Here is a 10,518-nt window from a genome sequence, read left to right on the forward strand (position 1 = left end):
GAACTTTACTAAAAAATCGCTTTTAACCCCGATTTTTTACTTTGTTACTAATAGCGAGATGTCACGTCTATTCTGATCAAGTGGAAAACAAAGAAAGTTCTTTGTCTCGGTTTATCAAAGGTATCGTTGCAACAAGGAAAGCTTTAAGCTCTTCTATGTAGGCTCGTAACTCGGTGGCGTAATTATGCTTAACGAACCCAGAGCCTCCCACGTTGACCACTTTTTCTTAAGCTCGTAAACATCGCAACGCGAACATGCTAAAACGGAGAAACCCTCAATTTTCAGCTGTAAAAGTTCGCAAGCGTAGCTGGCTAACTCTAATTGACTTCATTTCCTCGAGCCACAGCGTTTTTCACCGAAGCGACGCGACGCGTGGATGCGTCACCAACCACTTTCGTCGTATTTGCAGATTAACGCCAATCACTCAGCTATCGATTGTAATCGTGAATCAGGAATCATTGATTCTCTTACCATCGTAAAATTTTGACAATGATGTAAAGTACTGCGTTAACTAATAACGATTGTACGATCTTATCTTTCGAATAATTTGTTTAAATTAACACAAATAACTGTGTAAGTGTAGATAAGGTTATCAGTTTAGTATGTTCGGTTAAATTTGATTTCAATCTTTTTCATTTGTACAAATTGCATAGCAGATAATTCCAACTTCTAGAGGAGTTCGAGAACCGAAAATTTCGGGTACTCGACACCCGGCTGAAGTCTACATGGTTCGGATTCTTGATAGTATAGATGTGAGAAAATTCAAAGATTTCGGATACCCGATACTCGGGTCGGGTCTGAAATGATTTCGGTCGGTTCGCGATACCCGAAATTTGGAGAACTTGGTTTTACAAAAACTGTAGCTAATTTACTTCGAACCAATCAAAACAATTTCTGACTCGATCCAAGTATCGGGTACCCGATATTTTCGAGTTCTACCACATTTATATTTTTGTAAACCCAATCCCCAACCCGACCCGATTTGGCCCAAGCAATGCAGACACCACTGACCCGACCCGATATTTTTAGGTTCTCACACATCTTTACCTGCTGCATATTCTCTGTACAATGCATAAAGAAGAATAGTCTTCAGCCGGCGCTCGCCTAAGCCTTCGTTAGATTTTCTCGACTACGGTTCGGTATCGAGAAGCCGGCGACCGGCTATGGTAACGGCGACGCAGAAATTCGAAAAACGGAATACTTAATCTCTGCTTGCATATACGCATTTATCTGGCGGCTTACGTAAGGTATTTGTGTCGTACAAAGAGTCACCTTTGCTGATCGCAAAACAAATTGTTAATCATCGAAATACGGCGTATCTTGGCGTTACGTAAATGGTTTACGCACGGCAGACACCCGCACACATGTAGAGGGTCCGTCCGCGTGGCCGTTTCTTCTGCCGGCATTCCAGAAGAACAAAGAATCTTATTATGCGCCACACACCGTTGACCGAATTATGCACTTTTCTTGCCAGAAATCCTGGCCCATGTTTGGAGACGTTCGCCACGCGTCACCACCATCTATGATCACGTTGATCGATCTTCTTCACACGCTTTCACACAAAAACTGATCGTATTATGAAACCAGATGGTGAAGAAATGCAACGATACCTTGTAGATCAAGCTCTGATTAAAAAAAATGTCCCAAATATTCAAGTCCATTTTAATAAAATTGCAATGTAATAAATTATAAAATGAGGGTCATTTTTCTTTTTTAATTTGCAAGGAAAATTAGTATCAATTTGACAAGGGTAAACCGTGCCAAAGAAAATTTAAATGATACGAAAATTCACCAAATAATTACTGCTCTCGACCCTTTAATTACTCGCCTACTTATTTACACTCTTTCATCAGCCAACATCGGAGCTCTCGTTTCTCCTCCTTTCTCTCGAACGAAGAGCTTAATCACGAGACAAGTAAAAATAACGCGCTCCACGATTGCCGTATCAATATTTGTTTAATTAACGTTGACTATCCCTCAGGCAAGCATTTCCCTGCTTTTTTTCCCCCCCAACGAGTCGAACCGTCTGACATAACTCGCGCGAAACTCGCCGCGCGCGTTTCACGACCCATCAGACTTTCGCAATTATACCGAACACGCGCGATTTATGGAATACACGGGACGGTAACTAGAGCCGTCGGTGTTTCGCGCGGCATGCGGGATGAGAGAGTGTCCCTGTGGGGACGGTAACACTTTCGGGACACGGTTGCGACACTTGGCAAAAATGTGGCTAGAGCCGTTCCGCTGGAGTACTATGTTTGGAAGCGTTACGTAAAGTCTCCTCCGCCTGGCGATCTATTACGAGGGGGACCTTATTAGATCAACGATGGAAAGCCATCCGCTTATAAAATCGTTGCCAACTATCATAGGTACCACGCACACACGGACAAAACGAACCGATACCGATCAAAAATCAATTTTTCTAATTTTCTACATCAACAAATGTTTATACTGAAGATGATTGCCTTTAGGTACTTTATTTTAAATTGCAGAATTTATTAACTCTGCAGTGTAGATGTCAATTAAAATTACACTCTTCCAATTGTTGTGCCTCATAGGCCCCCAATCTCCAAATCTAGGATATGCATGGATATTTTGAAAAAAAATAATATATATATATATATTTTCAGACTGTACATAATTTATCGCGTATCTGTATCTTTCTTTATTAAAAAAAATATTTATAACAAAGTAAAGCACAGTACTGAAAAAATAATGACATTATGAGATAATATTATGAGACCAGGCTGAACAAGAATAAAGAGAATGTTATAAACAAATACACTTGCTGCACTTTTCACAAAAATAATAATATTTCCTTCTTCTGCTACGAAAACAGTTTCCCCTTGTGTTATTCATATTATATTCAATTTCTTTCGGATTTTTTTTTCCAAATATATTCAATTTTCTAATTTTTTCTGCAGTTACACGTTTTATTTTGTTTCTAAATCACTTTTGATATTAATATCATCGTAATTAAGATTTCGAGAATTCCTCCTTCCCTGGGGAAGACTACATTGCACGATACTGTATATGATCGTGTTTCGAAATAACTTTGATTATATTCTGAATGATCAATGACCACTACTAATGATGACTGACGTTTTGGAAGACGACCAAAGCTTCCTGCATACAATATCATTTCCTCGTTCGAAGGATGACAGAAGAGTAGCAAAGATTCTTCTTCGAGGAAGTCCCAAGTTCAACGACGGCATAATACGGTTTATCGTCGTGTGACGTATCACCCTCGTTAACGTGGCGTCTCGAAGGAAAAATCGTGAGAACCGTGCGACAGATGATTAGGGGAGGGCATCGATGATCGAATCGCGCAGAACCGTCGCAGATTAAAAATAAAATGTAGCTGCTTCTCGGTAAACACCGAGAACCTTTATGTAATGAATGAACGCGAATTAACAGAGCGTCAACGGGTAGGGAGATCGAGTGTAGCAACACTGATACGAGAACTCGCACGAACCCGTTTAACGTTTCGCGTGTATGCCGTATGTATTTACAGTGAGTAACGAAAGTATTCGAATGGTGATATGAATAAACGGTTTATCGGTATTATATAGTATAAATACTATTTTACAAAAAAAAAAATGTATAAAAAAACGTAAGATCAAATGATTAGCATATTATGTATACACGATCAATTGTTTATCATCGTACCATTCGAATACGTTCATTACTCACATAGATATATGCGAGCTTTAAGTCGCGATCGAGTCGAGTCGATGCCACCGAGTTTTATTCTCGGCGTGGTAAACAATTCGTTTTGCTGAGAAGTACCGATCGGTCAGATTGGCCCGTAGAATCAGCATTATGTAATATATTTTAGATAGAATTCGCACCTTACATAATTGCGTCGCGCTCGATTGGAGCTCGCGATACTGGCCAATCTGGGAGCAATGTCGTGCCGAGTTAAAAGTTTCCCCCCTCGCAGTGGATATTGCATCGATGCCTTTTCTTCGCAAGCAAATAAAAATTTTCTACAGTGGTTTTATATAAATTGTTGATATTTTTTATGGTCCTTATTTATTATTCGTAAATTTCGAATAATTCGAAAAATTTGTAATGACACGATCCATCACCATGCAACATTTAACCATCGTTACCATCGTCTTACTCGATGACTTACTCGATTACTTCGGTCAAACGAAGAAAACGAATGAGAGATGACGTTGAAACATTATCAAAATCGGCAAACAATAAGTAGGTACACGTAACAATCAGCACGCTTTGGATCGCTTAATTCTGAGAAAAGCTTATTTTCCATGAATGTAACGATAGTGATGTAACGATAGTTACGTAGACGAAACGTTTTGGTCGACGACGTGACGTTTCTCGAAGCTATTGTTCGTTTAAGAGTTTCGACCGAATTCCTGTACAAAAGCACTGCGAGACGGAGATAAAACAATGCCGAACGAGATCGACGTAAACACAAAACAGTATCGTTCATTATGAAAATATTATATGAAACGAAAGACTGAAAACAACGAGTAAGTGAGTCTTACATCTGAAATAATGTCGCAAGCTGAATCACGATTGACACGGGTTCAAAAAAGCTGAAAAACTACGCGATTCGAGGCCAGAAACGTGTGTAACTTTCGCTCGCCAAGTAATTAATTATCAAGGATGCGATGCCTGTTTACGAAACAGCCAACTCGTCTAATTATAAGCTTGCTCTCGGATGATATTTATGTAGGAACTTGCGCGCCTCTAGAATTTCGGCTAACGCTAAATCAATCTCTCGAGTCATTAGATAAATACGAAATCAACGTTAACAATAGAAGAATCAATGAAAATAGAACCGCTTCAATTGAACATTAGGTGCATTGTCGCTCCTAAGTATTCGCTAATCGTTAAGCAAACAAGCGTTTAACACGTTGAACGCAGTGGAAGTCATCGATGACTGGCACCACATAGTTGATATAGATAATTTAATAATTAAAAAAAAGAAAAATTCAAGGTACCAAAGGGGAAGTTGGAAATTTGAAAACCGAACGAACGTAATTTAAGCGATTACAATTATAGCCACTATTAACATGTTAATGATTGCGAATAATGACATATATCATTAAAATACACTCGCAGTCAAATTAGGCTTCTCTAGAGAAAATGGCGCTATAGGGGAAGCAGAAATTTTCAAAATTAGTATTTATAGGCTCACATAAAAAAAGTTGAAAAATTGCCTTTTACTATTTTTCTCGCGATTTCGGCAAATTGTAATTTTTTAAAACAACAGAAGTACATATCTTGGTAAATTATTTTGTATAGCTTCTCAAAAAACCTCAAGTCATTTGGTCCAATTTTAAATGAAGTATTTTGTTTTAAACGGTGTCCGAATACTTTCGTGGGCTACTGTACATATTATAACCCGTTATCGACATAGATCATCATTCTCCCTATGGTTACTTATGCGGAGAGGTGGGAGCCTGAAAAAGCCTATGGGGAGACATCGCCATTTTCCTTGGGGATGCTACCATGCTCGATACTGTACGATTAATCAAATAATATTAAAACTGTTATACAGTATATTGCACAAATAATCCACTCAACAGAATTTCAAACTCCATTTCACAGAATATTAATAGTCGATGAAAGGTATACAAACATTCAATTATGAAGTTCATACACAGCGCATTCCGTTCGAATCATTTCCCTGTTATCTACAGGACAAATTATCAAGCATCAATGACGGTTTCATGAATAATTTCTTACATAAGAGAATCAGTTTTTGTCGACGGTGCATGATCTCACGTTGCATTCCAGTTATTCCCATTTACAATGAAATCACGCCTTTTCTAAACAAACATTGCTCGCATTAATATTAATGCAATACTCGTGTATGTAGGTAAACAAGAATCATCATCCTCGTAGCAGAATTTCTAAGAACGATAATTACGTATTCATGTTGAAAAACGTACGTATTTTAAAACGCGTGCACTCGGGGTTGTGTAAAATAGATAAAATAGTTGTAAACTGTAAATATTCCGCGACGATGTTGGTGTAATTATCTGTGTTAATTGATTCATCATTATATAATCGTCGGTTACTGTTTATACAGATTTGTCTCTTGTCGAGTGGGAACCGAGATACGCGTCGCGACGCGTACTTATCGCTCCGAAAATGTTTTTATACCAATTTAAATCATTCCTTTATCAAAATGCACGGTTGCAGTGATAAATGGAATTCAAAAATACACTCCGTGCCGAATGTATTTTATATCGCGTGAAATTCAATTTACGACGAACTTTCTTGAAATTGAATAATAATAGAAAATTGTGGCTATGCTATGATTATTGCGATTTCGTTTCGCTTTTCCTTCGCTCTGCTTCAGGCTGGAATTAAAACGAGGAATTTTCCTCGCTTCATTAATCTATTAACTGGAAAGAATGACTTAACTTGTCATCGAATAATAATACAATTATTCCAAAGAAAATTCATGTTATTAGTACCTGGTACCAAGAAGATAAACTAATACTTTTATGTTTATTTTATTTAAATTACATTTTGTGAAAGATTTATATTTTCGTTGGAACGCGTGTTAAATTATTATTAATATGATAGGTATCTCAATATTTATTTGATTGACTAACTCGAAATTGCGTGAGCAGCTTCACTGATGTTGACGCAAGTAGCAGAATTAAATGGAAATAATTGTTAGCAATCACATGGTGAGGAAACATGTTCATCCAACAATGAATACTTATAAACAGTTTCAAACAAACAATTCTGATTCAAACGTTTGAAATCGTCATCGTTTCTGACTTGACTTCGTCTTTAGCAACATGAATCACACACGAATGACCACGTTGATCCATCGAAAACGATCAATCTAGCGGAAAGACGGTCTAAGAATCGTGACAGGAAGAAGGAAGAAATTCCGAGGGATGAGCGTGTATTAGCAGTGACCGGTGTCGTGGATGACTTGACGGCATAAATGTTAGAAAATTTACACTTCGGGCCAGGTTAAACACGTGCTCGAGTCGCACGCCGATTGCCGCATCTTAGGCCGACCACGTGCGCGTAGCTATGCTCGACGTTGGCTTGAACTTTACATAACACAAGTTAGTCGCACGCGTGCGCCCCACGCACGTGAGTGAGCCACGTATGTATTTACAGGTAAGTGAGTAGAGAGGCGATACGTTAGTTAGAAGTCGCCAGTTTCTGCTTCTGCTCAACGATTTATGTAACCAAAGATCGTGTTAAACGGACTACTTTTTCTCATTTTCCTCATCATCCTTTTCTTACCTACGTCCCTTTTTGAAAATGTACTTTCAATTTAGATTATATCAGTTCCAGAATCCTGATCGTCTCAGGACTCGGACAAAGTGCATTTTACTTAGGACACTTCTCTTTGCGACGTATCCAAAAATCATAAAAATTGGTATTGAATCCCTTTTTCCATAGTTTTACTAATTATTGTTAATCACAGCAATCCGTCATCTGATGGTTAATTATTAGAAATTTTTTCAAAGTCCATGTATGAATTAATTTATTTTCAAAATTCTCTTTCATCCTAAAACTTTCTTAAACCATCTCCACATCCTAAAGGTCATCATCCTTTCTTTGAAATTCGAGTTATCCAGGATCGAGTGTAAATTATAAAATGCTCTCGCTCCAGGATAGAGAGTGTAGGAGAGAATGGACAAGACACGGTGAATCAGTTTGGAAATGGAGACTGTTCGAGGGAACGGGTTGTATGTACGGTTTTTGCGTAACGGTGTCTCTTTGTGGGGGAGCGAGCGGGAGTATGATGAAACTGAATGAGTAAACGTTGCTTAGGATTAGTCACAGTCTCTGACGATGATTTAGATCGCTGTTTCACTGGTAGTCTGTTGTTTGTCTTGGAGCACATAAAAAATGAAATTAATGTTGTACTTTTTGAAATTTATATATGTGACATCGGGAATATTTATTGATAACAAAACCTAGAATTTGTAGCGGATATATCAAATAATAAGAGGCAATAAAATTATCAATTAATTTAGGAGGAAATAAGAAATTAAATGACCATTTGCAGCTGTTCCAAATGTTAAACAGTACGAATAATACGAGTAATGGTGTGAGTAATTTAAAAAATGTTCATAACCGTAATAAGAACAATAGCGAGCTATATAACTGTTTAATCGCCTGTCGACATTGAACAACGGTATCCAAAGAAACAGATTGCGTAACGCGGAGCTGTTATTCAGCGAGGAGATGAAAAATCTATAAATTCAGCACGTACATGGTATCTGGCAGGCCAAGTTTCTAAGAATAGATGAAAAGAAGCCGCGTCGTCGACTAAATATTTCACTAGCATAAACAGTTACATTAATTATAATTGCATTGTAAATATTGATTTCAATATTTAAACATTGATTGCTCTTATCGGAATGTATTTACCATGATCTTTAATAGAATATTCTACCCTTTAAACCAGCGATTCTCAAACTTTTCATAAATGTCATACCATCGAAACAAAAATTCAAGAATTTCAGTACCGTCAAGAAAAGTATGTCCTGTATAGTATCGAGGAAAGTTGACTTTCCCAGGGAAGATTGCGATATAGGGGAAGCAGCAATTCTCAAAATCTTAAACGTAGTTTAGGAAAAGATAATTGAATTTTTAACTATTAAATATTATAAAATTTAGTCATCAAAATATAAATAATGAAATTAATAGATCTACATCTATGGGGGTTAACATACTGTATACTGCACAAATTGTCTTCGTACCACGTTGTATCTACTTTGTATTATCGTTTCTCTATCTCTCTCTTAATACTCGTATTTCTACATTATATATACAGAGTAATTGTAATAGAAATCATTGTACGGCAATTAAAAAAACGCGCGACGGATCGCCTAGAAAGCGTAGCGTTATTACAATTAGAAAATTAAAGAGAAAAATTCTTATTTATTCTCTCGACCCTTATATACGACTCTCTCTAGACTGGTCTCATTACCAACTATACACCCATAAATTTGTTTATTTGCAACCATTCTATTCTACTCACTGCTTAGTTATATACATATGTAGTTTCCACTGGTTATTAATGGAATTAGTGTTGCACATTTCACACCTCCGCACACTTTACCACTTACATATGTACAGTACCGGAAATATTTATTGCATCACTCTCGAATTTACATATGTAATAAATACAATTTTCTTATTATGACCCAGTTAGTGAACTACACGTTTCTACAATAAATATCTGTTTTAACGCGTTGGCTGTCGCAGTGAAAACAGCCATGTGTAGTCAGACATGTAGAAGAACTGTGGACCGAACTTTGCTCCAAGTAATTAATTTGTGTCGTGACACCCGTATCCACTGATGTTTTCAATTTGATATCCTGGTTTATGTTTCATCCTTTATTTATTCATTTCTTCGTTTTATTTTCACATTAAAAATTAGTGCTCATCGAACGCCGGTACTTCTAGTGTTAATGCTAATAAAATATTTCTCTAACATAATAGAGTAATGAAAATTTAATTGTTTCTTTTTTTTAAGAAAATAAACCCAAAATAATAAAAAATGTAATTATTTCTTCTAGAATGAGTTATTGAAAAATTAGTATTTCCTCCTTCTTTATCACTTTTTTTTCATAATTTTTTCTCGTATCTCTTTTGTATCAATCTGACCTATCCATTGTTCACGAGAAGCATCTACAGATGTGACGGTGTTCCATCGTCCTCGCCTTTTGTTCAACAGATTCTTTCATAGGTCGCTTGTAACAATAAGAATATTCGTGTTCGACAGCGTCCCGTCGTAGCCGGTGTCTGTTTCAATGTTAAGATACGATATCTGTGACGTGCCCGCGAAAATTCTCCAAATGTTCCTGAAATCCTCCGAATTCTTCGCGCATGTCGCATCATAACTTAGACACATTATTTATATAACACCATAGATCGTATTGAAGGTATTATGTAACGAATGTTATGTAACGTGTTTTCCAAAAGTGAAGAAACAAACTTAGATCCCACCAAGCGATTTCAGCAAGAGGACGCCTGAACGCTTTGATCTTCGCCTCTTTCCTTCTTGCTTGCTTTCCTATTCGCTGCTCGATTCTAAAAGCTGGGAGTTTTCGTCTCGTGCAGAAAATACCGATTCTTCAAAACAACCCATTCGTTCGTTGGGAAAGAAACCCCAATAAAAGAGGTGCGATACGTGATCGTTAACTGATCTAACACAGCTGATCGCTTTCTAGGAAGATGAAAAGTTTTAGTCGAAAACGTTATAAAACATTGAGATCACTTTTCTAAAATATCCTAGACCAGCGATTCTCAACTAGTGGTACGCGTACCACTAATAGTACACGAAAACCAGCTGAGCGATACGTATTGCTCGATACTGTACAGGATATACTTTCCATTTTATTATTATCCATATTTCTTAATCATATACTAAATTTTATAATATCTAATAATTAAAAATTATTAGTTTTGAGAATTTCTGCTTCCTTTGTTTCGCTGTTTTCTCCGAGCAAACCTACTTTGCTCGATACTTTCCTTGAAGGATCATCAAAA

This window comes from Osmia lignaria, chromosome 10 (assembly GCF_051020975.1).
Source record: "Osmia lignaria lignaria isolate PbOS001 chromosome 10, iyOsmLign1, whole genome shotgun sequence".
In the NCBI taxonomy this organism is placed as follows: Eukaryota; Metazoa; Arthropoda; class Insecta; order Hymenoptera; family Megachilidae; genus Osmia; species Osmia lignaria.